The following is a 21,665-nucleotide window of genomic DNA, read 5'->3' as shown; positions in this document are numbered from 1 at the left end:
CTTCTATGCTCTACTGAACTACAACACTAGTGCTGTCTTTTTCTAGCTCCCACAACAAATATTTTGAACTCTGAACTGTGGTTAGCCAGCAGGATACCAAACATTTTTCCTGCATCAGTAGTTGTGGTTATAAAATGCTAATACAAGACTTTTAATTATGAAAATTAAGAGAGGATGGAATTTACTGGTTCTTTAATGTTAAATACAAGTGTTAAATGGATAAATGAAAAATTAAGGTGCTTTAAACTAAGAAAGATTCACCACTGAGGACTTTTGCCTATAGAAGTAGAAGTAGAAAGAGGAGTAATTAGGGTAGATCCACCCTCTGAGATTTTGCATTTTCTCCTGTATGCTTTGAGGTTCTCATTCATGCTGGCTGCTGATGCTTCAAACTAACAAAGATTCACCGTGGCGGATTTTTGGCGAGGGAAGCAGGAATGGTCGAGACAAGCTGCCAAACAATGAGCTGCAAGGGGGCTTCACCAGACAAGTGATCCCGCTGGACAGACAGGTTGTGATGCTAGTATGGTTACTGCACACACTCTAGTTCCAAGAAATATGGAGCACACACGGATGCATACTAGCTGAGAACTCTGTCAAGTTCATAGTTTAGGACTACCGAAACGTCAGAATACCTCACCCTTTGTCTCAAGCAGGACATATCACAAGTTTTCCTCTCCTTTTGTTTAATGGAAAGCCTACCGATTCCTCTAAGCCACCCCCCTTCACCAGTTCTGAAAACCCTCCACCCTGAGTTATGGCATAGTAATTTGGAGCCAGTAGAAGTTGGAGGTGATAGGCTGGGTCTCAGGGTTCATGGCTGAAGACCCAGATTTGTTTGCAGCAACCCTAGTAGAGAAAAAATGTTTTCTGATCTTCCTTGGTCATCACTTGCTTTTCAAAACCAACATACCATATTTGAAAATTTTGGTTCAGTGTGCCTGTTTCACGTGTAACTCTTCCTCCCTTGGCAGTATCTGTTTTAAAGAGCAAGAGTCACGTTTGTTTAATACTGTTGCATCCATTAATAGCAGTCTACTCTCGGGAATTTGCCCATCGTTGTTAATATCCTACTTTAGATCAAAATAAATTAGTCTAGCTGTTAGATGTAATTTAGATACTATAATATCAGCCCGTATGGTCAGCTGGCTATAGAGCAGGAATCAGCACTGCCAAGAAGTTGCCTTTAGCGACAATGGTTCCTAGCATGAACATTGAAACAGGTGCCTTTTGATTAAACTTACATTAGTAGGTGGCAAGTAGACCAAGGAGAGATCAAATTTCTACAAGTCTCTTTGATTTTCCATTTACTCGTCTGTATCATAATCACATTTCAACATAACTTTTCATGCGGAAAGTCTGTCCTGAACAATGTATTGCCACTTTACAAAAATCCTTCCCTAAGGAGTTAAAAATGTTTAGGTGTAATAACAAAGGCTTATGCCTGTGGGTAGACTTGATACCGCGTCAAATTAAGCTCACATTTCTAACCTGGTAATACTGCTATATTGTCAACATTTCACATTAATACAGAAACAGAAAATTCACTACCAAGTTTCACTGCTCAGCTAATGTGATTGGCAACGACAAGACACTGAATTGTTGGCAACCCTAATAGCAAACTCAAATACTTGTGGCCTCCCAACCAGAAGATGAATCCCCAACCCAGCCAGCACTTGCCTCGTGATCCGCACTACAGCCAGTAGAAACTCACTCCATCTAGCGCCCTTTTCCCCAAATCAGCCACCATTTTCTCCTGTGACCACAAGGGATTGAGAGACTGGATCATAAGAAGTTGCACCAGGTTTTGGGGTCTCAAGTGGGGAAAAGTTTGAAAACACCTTTTCTAGGGACTATTGCACTGAATAATTGTTAAGGTATATTAAATAATTTAAAATCAGCCTTGAAAGTCTGATTTCTCTTATAAAACTACTAGAAGTGTACTGAAATGCTTCTTAAAAATAAATTTAAAAGTGCATTATATAGCCCAAGCTAAAACAGAATATATGGATAGACTTCCATTATAAATACATTGTAAGACAGCTTATTTGAAAGTAATTTCCTCTCACTTACCTGACAGGTCATGAGCTAAGGGAGCTGATGACATCAACAACATCTAATATGGGTAAGAACTGCAGGACATTGCCCTGTGTTTGGTATTTCATGTAAGTGCTAGCTCTTACAAGATGTACTGTATGTAACATTTTCTGTATACTTCATCTGTACATTCCTAATAAGATATCTGTCATGTCTGTTTTGTTCAGAGCTGCTGTAGCCTGTACCCAGGAGGCACACACCATGCTCTCTGAAATTTCTGTATTTTCATTAATGTAAACAATGAGTACAAGCAGTAATGGTCTCAAGTTGCAGTTGGGGAGATTTAAGTTGGATACTAGGAAAAACTTTTTCACTAGGAGGGTGGTGAAACACTGGAATGCGTTACCTAGGGAGGTGGTGGAGTCTCCTTCCTTAGAAGTTTTTAAGGTCAGGCTTGACAAAGCCCTGGCTGGGATGATTTAATTGGGGATCGGTCCTGCTTTGAGCAGGGGGTTGGACTAGATGACCTCCTGAGGTCCCTTCCAACCCTGATATTCTATGATTCTAAAGTTACTTATTTTAGACTTAAAGGGTATAGTTTATTTTATGTATAAGAACATTAATTTTAACTTTCTAGAACAAAGCTCTGATAATTTCCCCAAGAAATGCAGAAATGAGGCTACAGTCTATTACCCATACATTAAGTTGACGGACTGAATCAAAGGCTACCAAGGGAAGTTAGTCACCCTTTGTAACTGGAGTTCTTAGAGAAATGTGTTCCCTATCTGCATTCCACTTCGAGTGTATTCCACTCTGGATATGCATGCACCTGAGACTGGATAATTCTTGCAAGTCGTGTCTGTTGGCTTGCACCTGCACCCTCAAACTCCTCATGGTTTGCACTGAGGGTCTAAGGGATAATGCAGACGAAATGCTTCTCCAGTTCCTTCTCTAACTACAAATCAGACATGATCTGAAGCGGACAGGAAGGAGGGTGGGTAATGGAATACAGATAGCAAACACACATATCAAAGAACAGGTCCCCCAGGTCGGGGTTCGCCACTGAATGAAGATGCTAAATCATGTAACTCCCACTTGTGATTGCCAGCAAAGTACCTGTTAGGCCAGAGGTGGGCAAACTGCAGCCCTTGGGCCACATCTGGCCCCTGGGACCTTCCTGCCTGGCCCCTGAGCTGGGAGGCTAGCCCCTCCCCCGCAGCCTCAGCTTATTGCACTGCCGGTGCAATGCTCTGGGCGGCGGGGCTGCGAGCTCTTGCTAGGCAGTGCAACTACAGAGCTGTGGCCTGACCCGGTGCTCTGTGCTGCACGGTGGCGCAGCTGCCTCCAGCCGGGCGGCGCGGCTGCCTGTCCTGGTGCTCTGGGCGGCGCAGTTATAGTGCCACCAGCGCTCCAGGCAGCGTGGTAAGGGGCCAGGGAGCAGGGGAGTTGGATAGAGGGCAGGGGAGTTCGGGGTGGTGGTCAGGGGATGGGGGTGTGGATGGGGGTTGGGTGGTCTGCAGGTAGGGAGCAGGGGGGTTGAATGGGGGAAGGGGTCCCAGGGGAGCAGTCAGGAAGGAGAGGTTGGGTTGGATGGGGTGGGGTGGGGCAGTCAGGGACAGGGGTTCTTGGGCTAGTCAGGGGACAGGGAGAAGGGGTGGTTGGATGGGGCAGGGATCCCGGGGAGATAGTCAGGGATGAGAGGAGGGGTTGGATGGGGTGGCAGGGGGCAGTGGTCCTGGGGGGCTGTCAGGTGACAGGGAAGGAGTTGGATAGGGCAGGAGTCCTGGGGGGGGCTGTCAGGGGGCAAGAAGCAGGGGAGGTCGGATAGGGGTCGGGGACCGGGCCATGCCTGACTATTTGGGGAGGCACAGCCTCCCCTAACCAGTCCTCCATACAATTTTGGAAACCCGATGTGGCCCTCAGGCCAAAAAGTTTTCCCGTTCCTGTGTTAGGCTGTATGCCAGCAAACTCTGGGTGCCTGGAACGTACACTGCCGAAAGGGTGGTCTAGTTTGTGATACACCAGTTCCATAAGTTGACTGCTTCTACGCAGGGAAATGGATCTCTTCTCTCCCTGCTTATTTATGTAGAATATGGTTATTGTATATTGTCTGATATGAGGATAGGAGATTGGATGAATAGTAAGACTGCTTTGCTGGCTTCTTGGACTGCTCTGAATTCCAGAAGATTTATGCACATTCTGGTTTCCCAGGATGGCCAGGTGCCCTGTGCTGTGTGGCCATCCATGTGAACTCTCCAGCCTCACAAGGAGCTGTTTACAGTTATTGCCTTTGTGAGTGTGGGGGATAGGAAAGGAACACCCTTGTGGTGTTGCACTCTATATGATTTTATAAAAATATGCTAATGAGTGTGAATATAATGTAACCGGAATATGCTTCATGCAAAAGGTCTCTAAGGTATCATTACCTGGGTTTGCAGCAGGCTAGCAGGTCTGGCTGAAACCAGGCTGGGCATTGAAGTCCCAAGCTGGGAGAGCAGGGAAAGCAGGGGCAGAAGTAGTTGGCAGCCCCAAAGGGGGTTTCTGAGATCCAACCCTCTCATACTTGTCCGAGATCTTTTCACCAAATCAATGAGGCCCTCTCCTTGATGAGAACAATTGATATGCTGTTCATGCTGCGTGCATGTGGTGTATGTACACTGTTCAAAGCCAAGCCTAGAGGCAACAGAGGTGGAGTCTGGTGATTGATGTCATGTAAATACATGACATGTGCCCAAGGAAAGTAAGGCAAATCTTAACTGATTTGCAAAGGTTGAGTGTAACCTGATTTATCAGGTAGCTCACAGTGTGAAATCTGTCCACAGGGAGATAAGCCCTCACTGAATCTAAGGTTGCTCCTATAAATTCTACAGTCTTTGTCAGACTTTAGACAAGTAGATTTTTCTGTGTTCACACAGATTCCCAGGGATGGAGCAACTGAAGCTGATGTCAAGACTTCTAGGTATGTCCCAGACCCTCAGCAAAGGCTCTTAAACAAAGTAAGCAGTCATGGGATAGGAGGGAAGGTGCTCTCAAGGATGAACAACTGGTTAAAAAGGTAGGAAACAAAGGATGGGAGAGTTTTCAGAATGTATAGAGGAAAAGAGTGGTGGCCCCCAGGACTGGGACCAGTGCTGTTCAACATATTCATAAATTATCTGGAAAAAGGGGTATACAGTGAGGCGGCAAAATTTGCCGGCAGTGCAAAATTATTCAAAGTTAAGTCCAAAGCAGACTGTGAAGAGTCACAAAGGGATCTCACAACACTGGGTGACTTGGCAACAAAATGGCAGATGAAATTCAATGTTGATAAATGCAAAGTAGTGCACGTTAGAAAACAATCTCAACTATACATACAAAATGATGGGGTCTAAAATTAGCTCTTACCACTCAAAGAGATCTTGGAGTCATTTTGGATAGTTCTCTGAAAATGTGTGCTTATTGCAGAGGTGGGCAAACTCGGGCCTGTGGGACCATCCTGCCTGGCCCCTAAGCTCCTGGCAGAGGAGGCTAGCCCCCGGCCCCTCCCCCACCGTCCCCTCGCGACACCAGTGCTCTGGCAGGTGTGACTGGCTCTGACCAGGCTGCGTGCTCCTGCCACTCTGAGCTGAATGGTGGGGGGGTTGGGCGGGGAGGGCAGTCAGGGGACAGGGAACGGGGGGGTTGGGGCAGGGAGGTCTTAGATAGGAGGTGGGGTCCTAGTGGGGCAGTTAGGGGACAAGGAGCAGTGGGAAGGGGTTGGATGGGTCAGAGTTTCTGAGGGGGGCAGTCAGGGGGCAGGGTCCAGGCTCTCCATACAGTTTCATAACCCCAATGTGGCCCTCGGGCCAAAAAGTTTGCCCACTCCTAACTTAATGTGTAGGCACAGTCAAAAAAGCTAACAATGTTAGGAACCATTAGGAAGGGGATAGATAAGACAGAAAATATCAATGCTTCTATATAAATCTACGGTACACCCACATCTTGAATGCTGTGTGCAGATCGGGTTGCCCCATCTCAAACAATACATATTGGAATTGGAAAAGGTACAGAGAAGGGCAACTAAAATTATTAGGGGTATGGAATAGCTTCCGTAGGAGGAGAGATTAAAAAGACGGACTTTTCAGCTTGGAAAAGAGACTACTAAGGAAGGATATGATTGAGGTCTATAAAATCATGACTGATGTGGAGAAAGTAAATAAGGAAGTGTTATTTACTCTCTTATAACACAAGAACTAGGGGTCACACAATGAAATAGGCAGCAGGTTTAAATAAACAAAAGGAAGTATTTTTTCTGCACAACGCACAGTCAACCTATGGAACTCCTTGCCAAAGGATGTTTTGCAGGCCAAAAAGTATAATTGGGTTAAAAAAAAAACTAGATAAATTCATGGAAGATAGATTCATCAGTGGCTATTAGCCAGAATGGGCAGGGATGCAATACTATGCTCTGAGTGTTTGCTAGAAGCTGGGAGTGGACGATGGGATGAATCACTCAATGAGTGCCTGTTCTGTTCATTCCCTCTGAAGCACCTGGCATTGGCCACTGTCGGAAAACTGGATACTGGGCTAGATGGACCATTGGTTTGACCCGGTATGGCCATACTTAGGTTCTTATGTATATTCTTATGAGGTGGGGCTCAGAGTCTACCTAAGCAAGGATTGCAGAACCGCCCTTCCAAAGGTTGCCTCCACTCTAAATGTGCAGTAATGGCATAGTGGCTCATGAATGCATGTATAGATGACCACGTAGCAGCCCTACAAATGTCCAATATGGAAACATCACTGAGGAATGCTATTTACAGTGCTTGCATTCTAACTGAATGAGCTTGCATCCGCTGAGGGTGTGTAGCGGATGCTATTTCATATGCAGTCTTGTTACAGGATGTTATCCAGCTAGATAGATAGTCTGAAGACAGCTTGACCCTTCATAAGATCTGCATATGACACAAAGAGGTGAGGCGAAACACAAAAACGGTTTAGTCCTGACCAGATAGAAAGCGAGACATCGCTTGACATGTAATGTATCGAGATGCTGCTCCTCCAGAGATGAACGTGGTTTAGAAAAGAATACAGGTAAATATACATATTTCTCAAATGAAACTGAGAAACCACTTTAAACAGAAATTTTGGATGTGGTCGTAAAGTCACCTTGTCTTTGGGAAATTCTGTATAAGGAGGCCCTCCCATCAGAGCTTACAGCTCACACACTCTCCTTGCAGATGTTATCACTACCAGGAACAAAAGCTCTCTGACACAAACACAGAAAGGGACAATCATAGAATCATAGAATAACAGAGTTGGAAGGGACCTCTGGAGGCCATCTAGTCCAACCCCCTGCCCAGAGCAAGACCATTCCCAACTAAGTCATCCCAGCCAGGGCTTTGTCAAGCCTGACCTTAAAAACTTCTAAGGAAGGGGATTCCACCACCTCCCTAGGTAACGCATTCCAGTGTTTCACCACCCTCCTAGTGAAAAAGTTTTTCCTAATATCCAACCTAAACCTCCCCCACTGCAACTTGAGACCATTACTCCTTGTCCTGTCATCTGCTATCACTGAGAATAGTCTAGATCCATCGTCTTTGGATCCACCTTTCAGGTAATTAAAAGCAGCTATCAAATCCCCCCTCATTCTTCTCTTCCGTAGACTAAACAATCCCAGTTCCCTCAGCCTCTCCTCATAACTCATGTGTTCCAGTCCCCTAATCATTTTTGTTGCCCTTCGCTGGACTCTCTCCAATTTATCCACATCCTTCTTGTAGTGTGGGGCCCAAAACTGGACACAGTACTCCAGATGAGGCCTCACCAATGTCAAATAGAGGGGAACGATCACGTCCCTCGATCTGCTCGCTATGCCCCTACTTATACATCCCAAAATGCCATTGGCCTTCTTGGCAACAAGGGCACACTGTTGACTCATATCCCGCTTCTTGTCCACTGTCACCCCTAGGGTCCTTCTCTGCAGAACTGCTGCCTAGCCATTCGGTCCCTAGTCTGTAGCGGTGCATTGGATTCTTCCATCCTAAGTGCAGGACTCTGCACTTGTCCTTGTTGAAGATCATCAGATTTCTTTTGGCCCAATCCTCCAATTTGTCTAGGTCCCTCTGTATCCTATCCCTACCCTCCAGCATATCTACCACTCCTCCCAGTTTAGTGACATCCGCAAACTTGCTGAGGGTGCAATCCACACCATCCTCCAGATCATTAATGAAGATATTGAACAAAACCGGCCCCAGGACCGACCCTTGGGGCACTCCGCTAGATACCGGCTGCCAACTAGACATGGAGCCATTGATCACTACCCGTTGAGCCCGACAATCTAGCCAACTTTCTACCCACCTTGTAGTGCATCCATCCAGCCCATACTTCTTTAACTTGCTGACAAGAATACTGTGGGAGACCGTGTCAAAAGCTTTGCTAAAGTCGAGCAATAACATATCTAGTGCTTTCCCTTCGTCCACAGAACCAGTTATCTCATCATAGAAGGCAATTAGATTAGTCAGGCATGACTTTCCCTTGATGAATCCATGCTGACTGTTCCTGATCACTTTCCTCTCGTCTAAGTGCTTCAGAATTGATTCCTTGAGGACATGCTCCATGATTTTTCCGGGGACTGAGGTGAGGCTGACGGGCCTGTAGTTCCCAGGATCATCCTTCTTCCCTTTTTTAAAGATGGGCACTACATTAGCCTTTTTCCAATCTTCCGGGACTTCCCCCGATCGCCATGAGTTTTCAAAGATAATGGCCAATGGCTCTGCAATCACATCCGCCAATTCCTTTAGCACTCTCAGATGCAACACATCCGGCCCCATGGACTTGTGCACGTCCAGTTTTTCTAAATAGTCCTGAACCACTTCTTCCTTCACAGAGGCCTGGCCACCTCCTCCCCATGCTGTGCTGCCCAGTGCAGTAGTCTGGGAGCTGACCTTGTTCGTGAAGACAGAGGCAAAAAAGAATTGAGTATATTAACTTTTTCCACATCCTCTGTCACTAGGTTGTCTCCCTCATTTAGTAAGGGGCCCACACTTTCCTTGGCTTTCTTATTGCCAACATACCTGAAGAAACCCTTCTTGTTACTGTTAACATCTCTTGCTAGCTGCAACTCCAGGTGTGATTTAGCCTTCCTGATTCCATTCCTACATGCCCGAGCAATATTTATATACTCATCCCTGGTCATTTGTCCAACCTTCCACTTCTTGTGAGCCTCTTTTTTGTGTTTAAGATCAGCAAGGATTTCACCGTTAAGCCAAGCTGGTCGCCTGCCATATTTACTATTCTTTCTACACATCGGGATGGTTTGTCCCTGTAGCCCCAATAAGGATTCTTTAAGATACAGCCAGCTCTCCTGGACTCCTTTCCCCCTCATGTTATTCTCCCAGGGGATCTTGCCCATCAGTTCCCTGAGGGAGTCAAAGTCTGCTTTTCTGAAGTCCAGGGTCCATATTCTGCTGCTTTCCTTTCTTCCTTGTGTCAGGATCCTGAACTCGACCATCTCATAGTCACTGCCTCCCAGGTTCCCATCCACTTTTGCTTCCCCTACTAATTCTTCCCGGTTTGTGAGCAGCAGGTCAAGAAGAGCTCTGCCCCTAGTTGGTTCCTCTAGCACGTGCACCAGTAAATTGTCCCCTACAGTTTCCAAAAACTTCCTGGATTGTCTGTGCACCGCTGTATTGCTCTCCCAGCAGATATCAGGATGATTGAAGTTGCCCATGAGAACCAGGGCGTGCGATCTAGTAGCTTCTGCGACTTGCTGGAAGAAAGCCTCGTCCGCCTCATCCCCCTGGTCTGGTGGTCTATAGCAGACTCCCACCACGACATCGCCCTTGTTGCTCAGGCTTCTAAACTTAATCCAGAGACTCTCAGGTTTTTCTGCAGTTTCATACTTGAGCTCTGAGCAGTCATACTGCTCCCTTACATACAGTGCAACTCCCCCACCTTTTCTGGCCTCCCTCTCCTTCCTGAACAGTTTATACCCATCCATGACAGTACTCCAGTCATGCGAGTTATCCCACTAAGTCTCCGTTATTCCAATCACATCATAATTCCCTGACTTTGCCAGGACCTCCAGTTCTCCCTGCTTGTTTCCCAGGCTTTGTGCATTTGTATATAGGCACTTGAGATAGAATCATAGAATATCAGGGTTGGAAGGGACCTCAGGAGGTCATCTAGTCCAACCCCCTGCTCAAAGCAGGACCAATCCCCAATTTTTGCCCTGATCCCTAAATGGCCCCCTCAAGGATTGCACTCACAACCCTGGGTTTAGCAGGCCAATGCTCAAACCACTGAGCTATCCCTCCCTCCCCCAATAACCCGCTGATCGCCCCTTGTTCTCAGTATGAGGCAGGAGCCCTCCCCTCTCACACGCTCCTGCTTGTGCTTCCTTCCGGTATCCCACTTCCCCACTTACCTCAGGGCTTTGGTCTCCTTCCCCCAGTGAACCTAGTTTAAAGCCCTCCTCACTAGGTTAGCCAGCCTGCTCGCGAAGATGCTCTTCCCTCTCTTCGTTAAGTGGAGCCCGTCTCTGCCTAGCACTGCTCCTTCTTGGAACACCATCCCGTGGTCGAAGAATCCAAAGCCTTCTCTCCGACACCACCTGCATAGCCATTCATTGACTTCCACGATTCGACAATCCCTACCCCGGCCTTTTCCTTCCACAGGGAGGGTGGACGAGAACACCACTTGTGCCTCATACTCCTTTATCCTCCTTCCCAGAGTCACGTAGTCTGCAGTGATCCGCTCAAGGTCATTCTTGGCAATATCATTGGTACTCACGTGGAAAAGCAGGAAGGGGTAGCGGTCCGAGGGCTTGATGAGTCTCGGCAGACTCTCCGTCACATTGCGAATCTTAGCCCCTGGCAAGCAGCAGACTTCTCTGTTTTCCCGGTGAGGGCAGCAGATAGATGACTCAGTCCCCCTGAAGAGAGACTCCCCGACCACCATCACCCGCCTCCTTCTCTTGGGAGTGGTGGTTGTGGAACCCCCAACCTTAGGACAGTGCATTTCATGCCTTTCAACTGGTGGAGTCTCCTTCTGCTCCCTTCCCCCAGACGTATCATCTGGGCCACTCCTCGCAATGGTACCTGTGGAGAGAACATGAAATCGGTTACTTACCTGTATCAGCGTTGCTGGTACATGGACATTCCCCCTTCTTCTGGAGGTCACATGTTGCCAGATTTCTTTACCGTCCTCCTGTCTGTGCTGCACAGCCTGCTCTGAATCTTCAGAACCTTGTGCCTGTAGAAGCATATCCTGACGTCTGTCCAGGAAATCTTCAGTTTCTCTTATGCAACGCAGGGTCGATACCTGTTGCTCCAGACCTTGAACCTTCTCTTTCAGTATGGAGACCATCTTGCACTTTGTACAAAGTCGCTTCTGTCCTCTGTCCCCTGACAAGATGCTAGGGGCTTGAACAGAGGTCCCATCGGTATCCCATTAAGATTCCACAGATGAACCGGCTCTTGGACCAGAGAATGTATACGAAGGAGCTCTTTTAAGAATCTTGCTACAGTGAGATTGGAGAAGACTGATCTTCCCTGAATAGGGGGGATGAAATGCCAATATCGCTGCCCGAAGCACTTTCAATGAACTAAATGCAACTCCAGACAACTGAAGGTGCAGAAGGTACTCCAAAGTGTCCTGGATGGAAACCAGCATTGGTTGATTTCTGCGGGTGAGTGACCGCATGGAAAACAGTTTAAATTTTGCCAAATAGGCCATCCTGTAGAGGGCTTCTTACTGTTGAACAGAACCTGCTGAACATGTTCCAAACTCCGTTCTTCCTTCTCATTCTGCGATGCAGCAGCCACACAGAGATGCAGAGAACTGAGCGCAGGGCACAAGGTGAGTGAATAGGTTGGGATGGAGAGGAAGAGGGATTGGAGGCTGAACTGATAGCACAAGAAGACTGGAAAACCAGCACTACCTCAGCAATGAGGATACAATCTGCCTTCAGCTTGAGGATGAACTATGGGATGACTAGGTAAAAAGCACAGAAGAGAGCTGCTTGCAAGCTGAGATGCAAGGCATTGGACAGGGAGCCTGGTCTGAGGCCCCCTTGAGAGCAGAACAGGCGACATTTCCTGTTGTCCCTTATAGCAAACAGGTCGATCACTGAACGCTCCAGGTTGCAAAGATAGTGTGGAGGATACTGTCTTCAGAGACTACTGGTGACTCAGCCAAAAAAAAAAATAAATTCCTGCAGAGATGGTCCGTGAGATGATTCTGGACCCTGGGCCAAGTGGTCACCCATCGGAGTGATACTCTCCTCAATTAAAAACTGCCTCAACCTGATTGCCTCATGGCAGAGCACTTTGGAGTGTGCTTCTCCTTGCTTATTCACATAACACATTGCAGTGGTATTGTTGGTAAATATCAACCACTGCACCCCTAATATGGGCCTGAAAAGCGTGACATGCATTGTAAATGGCCTGATGTTCCAGCACATTGATATGCAGAGAGGACTCCTGCTCCGACTACAGACCTTGTACTTTCAGCGACCCCAGATGTGCTCCCCTGCCCATCAGGGAGGCATTGGTGACAACAGTCCTGGTTGGTAAGGGCCAGACAAAAAGAATGCCCTGACAAACAAACATTCTCAAGAAGTGTCCACTCTGTAAGGAATCCAGGACCAGTGAAGGAAGACGGCTAAATCTGTCCAAGGAGTGAAGAGTGACAGTAAACTGTCCTAAGCCACATTTGGAGGGGACAAAGATGCAGCCTTGTGAACTGGACCACCTGCATGCAAGCAGACATGCAGTTCAAAAGCCCCAGGCACATCCAAACTGTCATGGAAGGCTGAAATTGCAGACTGAGGTAGAGGTGGCAAATGCCTGAAAATTGTCGGTCAGCAGAAGTGCTCTCGAATTGGTAGAGTCTATTTGGGCCCCAATGAACTCCATTTTCTGAGTGAGCAAAGCAACGTTGACTTCCCATTGTTTAGGATGAGACCAGAGGGTTGAACAAGCACAGGGTGGAGCGGATATAAGAAATGGAGTTCCTATCTGGATCTGCCCCTCAATAACCAGTCATCTAGATACAGGAAGATGTAGATCCCTTTCTTCTTGAGATATGCCATGACGATGGCCATTTGGTAAAGCCAAAGGGAAGCAGGGTACACTGGAAATGGCTCTCCACTATGACAAATCAAAGGAATTTTCTGTGGGTTGGCAAAATTGCCATATGAAAGTAGGCGTCCTGAAGGTCCAGGACAGCAAACCAATTGTTCTGAGACAACAGGGGAAGGATAGTCAATGGAGTAGCCATTCAGAGCCTCAGGTATCTGATATATTTGTTGAGGCCACAAATGTCGAGAATAGGTCTTACTCCTACCTTGTATTTGGGTACCAGAAAGTACCAGGAACAGAAACCCTGACACCGGTGATCTGATGGAATTTCATCCACCACTCCCAATACGAGCAGAGCATGAACCTGCTCAAGGAGCAGTATCTTGAGAGGGGTCCCTGAATAGGGACGGGGAAGGAGGAGTAGAAAGGAACTGGATAGCACAGCCTGATCCAGTGGTGCTTAGGATCCAACTGTTGGTGGTGATCAAACCCCAAACATTGTGAAAGCAGGCTAGCCTGGCCTCACATGGAAGGGATGGGGGGGGGGGGGGAGGAAAGGAGTGACAACTGGAACACTGCTCGGTTTCAGAGTAACAGCCGTGTTAGTCTGTATTCGCAAAAAGAAAAGGAGGACTTGTGGCACCTTAGAGACTAACCAATTTATTTGAGCATAAGCTTTGCATCCAATGAATGTATACATTCATTGGATGCATCCGATGAAGTGAGCTGTAGCTCACGAAAGCTTATGCTCAAATAAATTGGTTAGTCTCTAAGGTGCCACAAGTACTCCTTTTCATTCACCAGTTATTGCCAAGGAATTTGGGGCTTGATGAGACTAAAAACCCACAAATTCGTGCCTAGGAATGAAGTAGCTCTTTTCCATGTGCTTAGCTACAGGCAGTAGCCAAGCCAGGTGCTCCAAAGGACCTTAGCAGGCTTAAAGAGCGTATCATGAATAAGGTGACTCTCCCAGGGGCAGATGGCTGCAGGATATCCACTAACTTGTGAGTGTTCTCCCACAGGAACTCCTCTTGAATACCCAGGGAAGTGGCCATGCACTGCAACAGGTCCTGGTGCACCTTGAAATCCTGCGGTACGGAAGGGGAGGAAGAGCCTGGCACCGTGGAATTGTCCAGGGATGAGAATGAGGCGGTTAAACTGTGCCAGAGCTGAATCCTGCTCCAAGGCTGACAGGACCAGGCAGGATGAATCTGGAGGCTCCTCAAGGGGAAGGTTCACCGGTACCAGAACCTGTGGCAGATCGATGGTCACTGCTACAGACCTGGCCAATGATCTCTGCTTCAAGCGGGATGAGGTGTGGGACCTATATATCCGAGCAGTGGCCCCCGGAGGCCACTGGTATGAATATGGCAGTGGTAGCCAGTAGGTGCCGGAGCAGGGGCCCCTGTCCCAACCATGAGACAAGCGCCAGTCTAGCACTCCATGAACGCCCCTTGCTCAGGCCATGGAAAGAGAGAGGAATAAGATTCAACCTCAGACGCCAAGGAGACCTGGGGGTTAGCTGTGGGGCCAGCCCTGATAGTGCAAGCAGCCAGTCCGACTTGTCCATAGCCCAGAATGACCGGGGGCTGGCATCAATGGTGGAAACGATAGCGCCAGCAACGAGTATGCCTTTGTCGTTTCTGGTGCTGGAGCAATGTTGACCCTGAAGTCGTCATCAGTACTGAAGTAACTAATGGTGCCAAAGTGGAAAGTGGTGACTTTGCTATGGCAACATTGGCATTTCCAGCCACAGGGGCTACCAAAGAAGTTCCAGGTGCTGAGGAGGTCCCTTGTGCCAAGTCCAGTGCCAGCCCCATTTCCACTGTATAGAAGGGAAATATCGGGGTGCAGCATCAGCAGATGGATAGGTTCAGCAGCCGGCTGAGCCAGTGGGGCTATAAAGGGCACAGCCCTGTCAAAGTCCTGAACCAAGGGAGAGGTTGGGACAGAAAGATAGAGGAGGTCTGCTGCTGCCAGATACACCACCAGCATGGAAGCAGCTGGTGCTGGCATCGCCCTCATCGGTACTGAACTCAACGGATGCCCAGGGTTGGAACCGGACTCAACAATACGGGGTGGCTGGCCCCTGTGCGCAGTGCTGGGGAGTGGTTGACTTGTCCTGCTCCATCCTGCACACACCAGTATTCACCCCATGCTGATCCACATGCCTTCTGGAGGGGGGGCGGTGGGGAGACGAGTCCCCATAGGACCTGGATTGGCCTCCGTTGGTCTTATGTGACTTTTTCCTCAGTACACTTGATGGGGAACAATTCCTCCCTCTCTTTGGAAATGCGCCAGCTCCAGGGTGCAAAGCAGCAGCACTCTCCAAATCTGAGGGTGACCTGCAATCTGATGAGGCCTTGGTACCAAAACAGGCCACATGGCCTGTTAGAGCAGGTGCTGTTTCAGATGAAGATCCCCACCTCTTTGTTCATGAAACACTCATCTGTAAATCAAACACCGCTCCTTGCGGTGTGCTTCACTTCACGTAGGCATAACAAGCACTGTGTGTGGGGATTGTTGTTGGGGATCATTCCCCCACACAACAGACAAGGTTTAAACCTTGGTGAGGGTATCAACCAGGGAACACTTAAACTAAGTCTAACTCACAATTTACTAGGGATACTAATGAACTATATACGAGAAAAGAAGTCACTGAATAGAGGATTGTAAGGTTGAAAACCTCAGAGCTCCGACTCCAGCCACGGGTGGTAAGAAGGACCTGAGGTGGTAGAGGGGTCAGGGCAGCACCGCCTCATATAGGCAGGGGAGAGGCTAAAGCCAGGAGGTGTGAGTACCCTCCTCCCCTGTATGGGTACTGCTAGGTAAAATTCTCCAGCCCGCGCATGCTGGATGTGTGCAAACCTAAGTGGCTGCAGCTACTCAAAGAATTAACTCTTCAGTTCTTTGTGTAGTAATTGCCTGCCCACAACAAAAAAGATGAATAGTATATTTTATATATACATACATACATACATACATACATACATGTTACCCCCCCCACCCCTGTATTTGTGTGGAAGTGATATCCAGGTGATGTATTCAGTTCATCATGCACTTTGATCACATCACTCCTCTCATTTATTCTAACATTCCAAACCCCAGAGCAGCTCAAGCAGGTGTCTCAAATTTGTTTTTAAAAAGTTGACCTGCCAAAGAACTGTTTCCTCCCACCAGGTGATATTTCCCATCAATGTTACATCCTAACAAGGCCTAGGATGAGCAAGATTTAGTACAGAAAAAGAAAAAGAGGACTTGTGGCACCTTAGACTAACAAATTTATTTGAGCATAAGCTTTTGTGATGCATCCGATGAAGTGAGCTGTAACTCACGAAAGCTTATGCTCAAATAAATTGGTTAGTCTCTAAGGTGCCACAAGTCCTCCTTTTCTTTTTGCGGATACAGACTAACACGGCTGCTACTCTGAAACCATTCAATACAGAGAGTGACTGGTTTAAGAGCCAATATCTTGTGACCCATGAGAGCTCGAGAGGTCTAGTCCAGCCCCTAGACTGAGGCAGGACCAAGGAAACCTAGAGCATCCCTCACAGGTATTTGTCTAACCTGTTCTTAAACACCTCATATGATGGGGATTACACAGCCTCTTTTGGAAGCCTATTTCAGTGCTTATCTATCCTTATAGTTAGAAGACTTTTCCAAATATCTAACCTAAGTCTCTCTTGTTGCAGATTAAGCCCATTACTTCTTGTCCTTCATGTCCACTGTAGATATAGGACAATTGATTACTGTCCTCTTTGTAACAGCCTTTAATGTATCTAAAGACTTACGAGGTCCCCCCTTCAATCTTCTTAGGACTAAACATGCCCAGTTTTTAAAAAATCTTTCCTCACAGGTCAGGTTTTCTACATTTATCTGTTTTGTTGCTGACCTCTGAACTCTCTCCAATTTGTTCACATCTTTCTTAAAGTGTAGTGCCCAGAACTGTACACAGTACTCCTAGTAAGTGTCGAGTAGAGCAGAAAAATTTCCTCCCTGGTCTCACATACAAAACACTCCTGTTAATATACCCATAATACTAACCCTTTTTGCAGCTGCACCACATTGTTGGCTCATATTCAATTTGTGATATTCTATAATCCCCAGATCCTTCAGTACTGCTGCCTAGCTAGTTATTCTTCATTTTATATTTGTGCATTTGATTTTTCCTTCTTAAGTGTAGTACTTTGCACATCTTTATTGAATTTCATCTTGATTTCAGAGCAGTTCTCCAATTTGTCAAGGTAATTTTGAATTCTAGTCTTGTCCTCCAAAGTGCTAAGAATCCTTCCCAATTTGGTGCCATCCACAAATTTTATAAGCATATGCTCCACTCCAAGTCATTTATGAAAATATTCACTGGTATTGAAGCCAGAACAGACCACTGTGGGACCCCAGTAGCTACATCCCTCGTTTGACAGTAAACAGTTTATAACTACCTTCAACTAGGTTTGCACCCAACTTACAGTAATTTCATCTAGATCACATTTCCCTAGGTTGCTTAGGAGAAGGTCACATAGTACTGTGTCAGAAACCTTACTAATAGCGCATAGACAGCTTCCTTCGTCCAATAGGCCAACAACAGTGAAAAAGAAATTAGATCAGCTTGGCATGATTTGTTCTTGACAAATCCATGTTAGTTATTATCTTCTAGATCAGGGGTCAGCAACCTATGGCATGCGTGCTGATTTTTAATGGCACACTGCTGTCTGCTGGGGACCCCGGCAGACAGCAGCATGCCATTAAAAATCCGGCCCGGCCTGCTCTTCTCCGGCCCCCTGCCTACCACTCCCTCCTTGCAGGGCAGGCAAGCTTCCCCCCACCTCTTCCCCCAGCTGGGTTCCTGCCCCTCCTCCTCTCCCTCCCTGTGACCGATCAGCTGAGGGCCCTTGCTATGGAGGGGGAGAGGGAAAAGTGGAGCTGCAGTGTGCTCTCTGCTCCGGGGACCTTGGGGAAGGGGGTGGAATCAGCATGTCCCCTCCTGCTGTGAGCCACTCAGGGCAGGGGGCTGGGAGCACCTCCACGACCCCAGCCCATACTCCCAGCCCTGACCTCCCTCACCCCCTACACACACCCAGCCTCCTGCCCTGACCCCTGCACCCCCCCACACCCTATGCCTTGGCTATTGCACCCCCCACCCAGAGCACCAAACGGGAGCTCCTGCACACACGCCCCTCCCCACCTGCACCCCTTGCACCAATGGAGCTGCCCAGGTAAGCACTCCACACCGAAACCTCCTGCCCCAACACTGAGCTCCCGCCCTCATTCTAGCTCCTAGCCAGACCCTGCACCCCAACCGCCAGCCTGCTCCTTCACCCCCAGCCCTGTTCTCAGCCCACTCCCACCCTCATCTCAGTGCAGAGAGGGGAAGAAAATGGGCTAGAATCAGGGAGAAGGTAGGTACCCACTGTACGTGGACAAGGCCGGGACCCCAGAATGGCAGCGGGCTGAGCCGCTCAGCCCACTGCTGGTCTGGGGTTCTGGCTGCCGGCCCCTTGCCAGCCGGGGACCTGTCCGCAGGCCCCGCTCAGCCTGCTGCCAGCCTAGGTGAACAGAACTCCAGGCCGGCAGCGGGCTTGCGGTGTAAGGTCAGCATTTTAATTTAATTTTAAATTAAGCTTCTTAAACATTTTGAAAACCTTGTTTACACATACGACAATAGTTTAGTTATACAGACATAGAGAGACACCTTAGTTTAGTTATATAGACATAGACACCTAAAAAACGTTAATGTATTATTGGTACACAAAACCTTAAATTAGAGTGAATAAATGAAGACTCGGCACACCACTTCTGAAAGGTTGCCAACCCCTGCTCTAGGTGATTATAAATGATCAATCATTTGTTCCAGTATTTTCCCAGGTATCAAAGTTAGACAACTGGTCTATAATTCCCTGAGGTCCTCTCCTCCCCTCCCCCTTTTAAAAGATATATTGTGTTTTCCTCTCTCTCTCCTAACAGAGGTATCAGAAATCAAAACTTTTAAGTATTACAGAGATATTTGGAGTAATTTTTTGAAATTTTAACATTTAGAATTTCACCCCACCTGGGGTTTGGGATGCATGGTGCAAAGGGAGCCTGACATTACAAGGGCCAGGATAAAAAACAGAATCAATAATAGTTGTGAAACACTAAATTGTTCCCTCTGTAAATAGGGGGGCATAGCCAAGATACATAATGCTGTGGGGGTAGTGTACAGATTTTATTGGCACTCGTTTGGGATGATCTGGGCAAACTCACTTGTAAGCATAAGTGGTGAAACCAATGTACTCATCCCAAACTCATACTGATAAAAACCCCTCTTCTTAACAGTTGTGGTGCTCAGAATAAGTACTGGGGCTGCAGGTAGCAATCTGCAACCCTTCCCTACACCCTATCCTAGAAGTTGACTATATTTTCAAAGAGAACGTGAGGACACACTGGGCAAAGGCATCACTGGAAGCCTTTTGCTGGGGATAAGGCGGGGAACTGGGCAGCAAAAGAGGTGCACCTTCCAACTCAGCCCATGTCTCCTTGTTTGTCCCACTAATCAACTAGTACCTCATTGCACTCAACCCATCCCCCAAGCAGCTTAGAAACTTCAGGCTTCCTCAACTCCCTCCAAACCAACTCCCACCTACTCAGAAGTACTCCTCATCCCCCAACTTGCATACTACCTACTTTACTTCTCCACAGGTCAGCTCCAGGGCTGGATTACCCAGTAGGTAGACTAAGCACGTGCTTAGGGCACCAGCAAAGCAGGGGGCACCCCAAAAAAAAGTTTGGGGGGCAGGGAATTGGATATTTCAAAAAAAGCATCGAAGTAGTCATCATGGGAAAAATCAGAACTTTGTTAGACTTCCTTACACTCCACTACACACTTTCTCAAAGTGCAGATGTCAATCTTATGACAACGCTGCCAACATGTCAGGGCGTTATCAAGGAATGCAGAAGCAGCTTTTAGAACAGAACAAATATGCCCTATTCATATCATGTGCTGCACACTTTCTCAATCTTGCTGGCCACAGTGCTGTTGATTGTTGTCCAGTGGCAGTAAGTTTTTTCTCAACAGTCCAGTTACTTTATACATTTTTCTCTGCCTCAACACATTGATGGGCAGTTCTTAAAACGTATTTGGGCAATGATCTTGTGTTGAAATCTCTAATACTCGCTGGGAGGCACATGCAGTGGCAACAAGTGCAATTCTGGAGTCCTACTCAAAGATTGTGGATGCATTAGGAAGTATAGCTGAAGACCAATCACAAAAGGGAGAAACTATACTAGAAGCAGAAAACATTGCAAACAAGATGCAAGAACTAGAGTTTGAATTCATGTTGACCATGTGGAATGAAATTTTACAACACTTTTACCACACAAGTCAAGCTCTCCAAGAAAAAGAATTGAATTTGAAAACATGTGCCAGACCTCTGTCAATCATTAGCAGACCACTTACACACTTTGAGGAATGATTTTGAAAGATTTGAAGACCTATCAAAAGACATCTTGCCTGATACTAACTACAAAGAAGCCCAGTCCCGCAAGCAAATCAGGAAAAAACAAGCAAATGATAGCAGTGCAACAGAAACAGCATTGAATCCTAGAGACAAATTTTGCGTATCTACTTACTACGCTATAATTGATACACTTGAAGCTCATAAGAAGAGGAGAGGTGAAATGTACAAAAGTATCAAGTAGATAGTCTTTTCTAAACGATATGGACTTATCTGACGAACAGTATTCACAACGTTCCCAAAAGCTAGTTGACTCATACTCTGTTGACTTGAACATGAATCTCTTTGAAGTATGGCAGTTCCACAGTTGCATGCGTGCAAAGTTTAATGAAACAGGAAAAATGAAATTCAGTCACATGGATCTTCATGACACAATATTGAAAGACGGAATACAATGTGTATTTTCAAACGTAGAGATCGCACTACGTATTTTTCTAACATTGATGATTACTGCTCCGCAGAATGCTCTTTTTCTCAGCCAAAAAGAATAAAAAACCCTTAGAGAACAACAATGTGTCAAGACAGACTTGGTTCACTTTCCCTATTGTGTATGGAAGCAGACATGCTTCGTCGAGTCAGCTTCGATGAATTTATCCAGAATTTTGCAATCAGAAAATCTAGAAAGAAGCTATTTTAATTTCAGCATACATGTAAGTTTTGTGTCATTTCGAAACATTTTATTTTACAGTATTTTTATTTTGAACAACATAGGGGGGACACCATAATCTTTTCAGTGCTTAGGACCTCTAAAGGTATTAATACGGCCGCTTTGGTTGGAAGTGAACTCTTCCAACCAAACACTCTCATGCTAAGAATACACTATTTCCCCCCCCCACATGCTCCCTAACACTCAAAATTCTTTCTGAGTCTGGAAAAGCAGGGGCAAAGCTAGCAGGAAGTCTGAGCAGTGACAGGGCGGTCTGGTGTTTTGTGGGGTAAGTATTTTAGGGAAGGTTTCGGTCATCAGTAAAACATATGCATGCGCTATGATTAAATCAGTGAATGTGATACAAATGGAGTAGGGAAGATTCATTTGTTTTGGGATTTTCCCTTTCTTTTTTGGCTCTTTTGGGAATCAAAACAGGCAGATTCCTGACAC

The 21,665-nt window shown here is 46.8% G+C and overlaps 1 long non-coding RNA gene across 1 annotated transcript in view; it reads left to right on the top strand.

Moving 5' to 3' along the window:
• The window catches only part of LOC125640671 (uncharacterized), a 30,304-nt gene extending 9,091 nt beyond the window's left edge, over window positions 1–21,213 (top strand). The window contains exons 3-6 of the long non-coding RNA XR_007357852.2: window positions 360–511; window positions 2,081–2,125; window positions 4,953–4,996; window positions 14,099–21,213. This is a non-coding gene — a long non-coding RNA (uncharacterized LOC125640671). The remainder of the gene's footprint in view (window positions 1–359; window positions 512–2,080; window positions 2,126–4,952; window positions 4,997–14,098) is intronic.
• The last annotated feature ends 452 nt before the right edge of the window (window positions 21,214–21,665 follow it).

This window comes from Caretta caretta, chromosome 1 (assembly GCF_965140235.1).
Source record: "Caretta caretta isolate rCarCar2 chromosome 1, rCarCar1.hap1, whole genome shotgun sequence".
In the NCBI taxonomy this organism is placed as follows: domain Eukaryota; kingdom Metazoa; phylum Chordata; order Testudines; family Cheloniidae; genus Caretta; species Caretta caretta.
The sequence above is the reverse complement of the archived record's forward strand: the minus strand, read 5'-3'. Positions and strand labels throughout refer to the sequence as shown.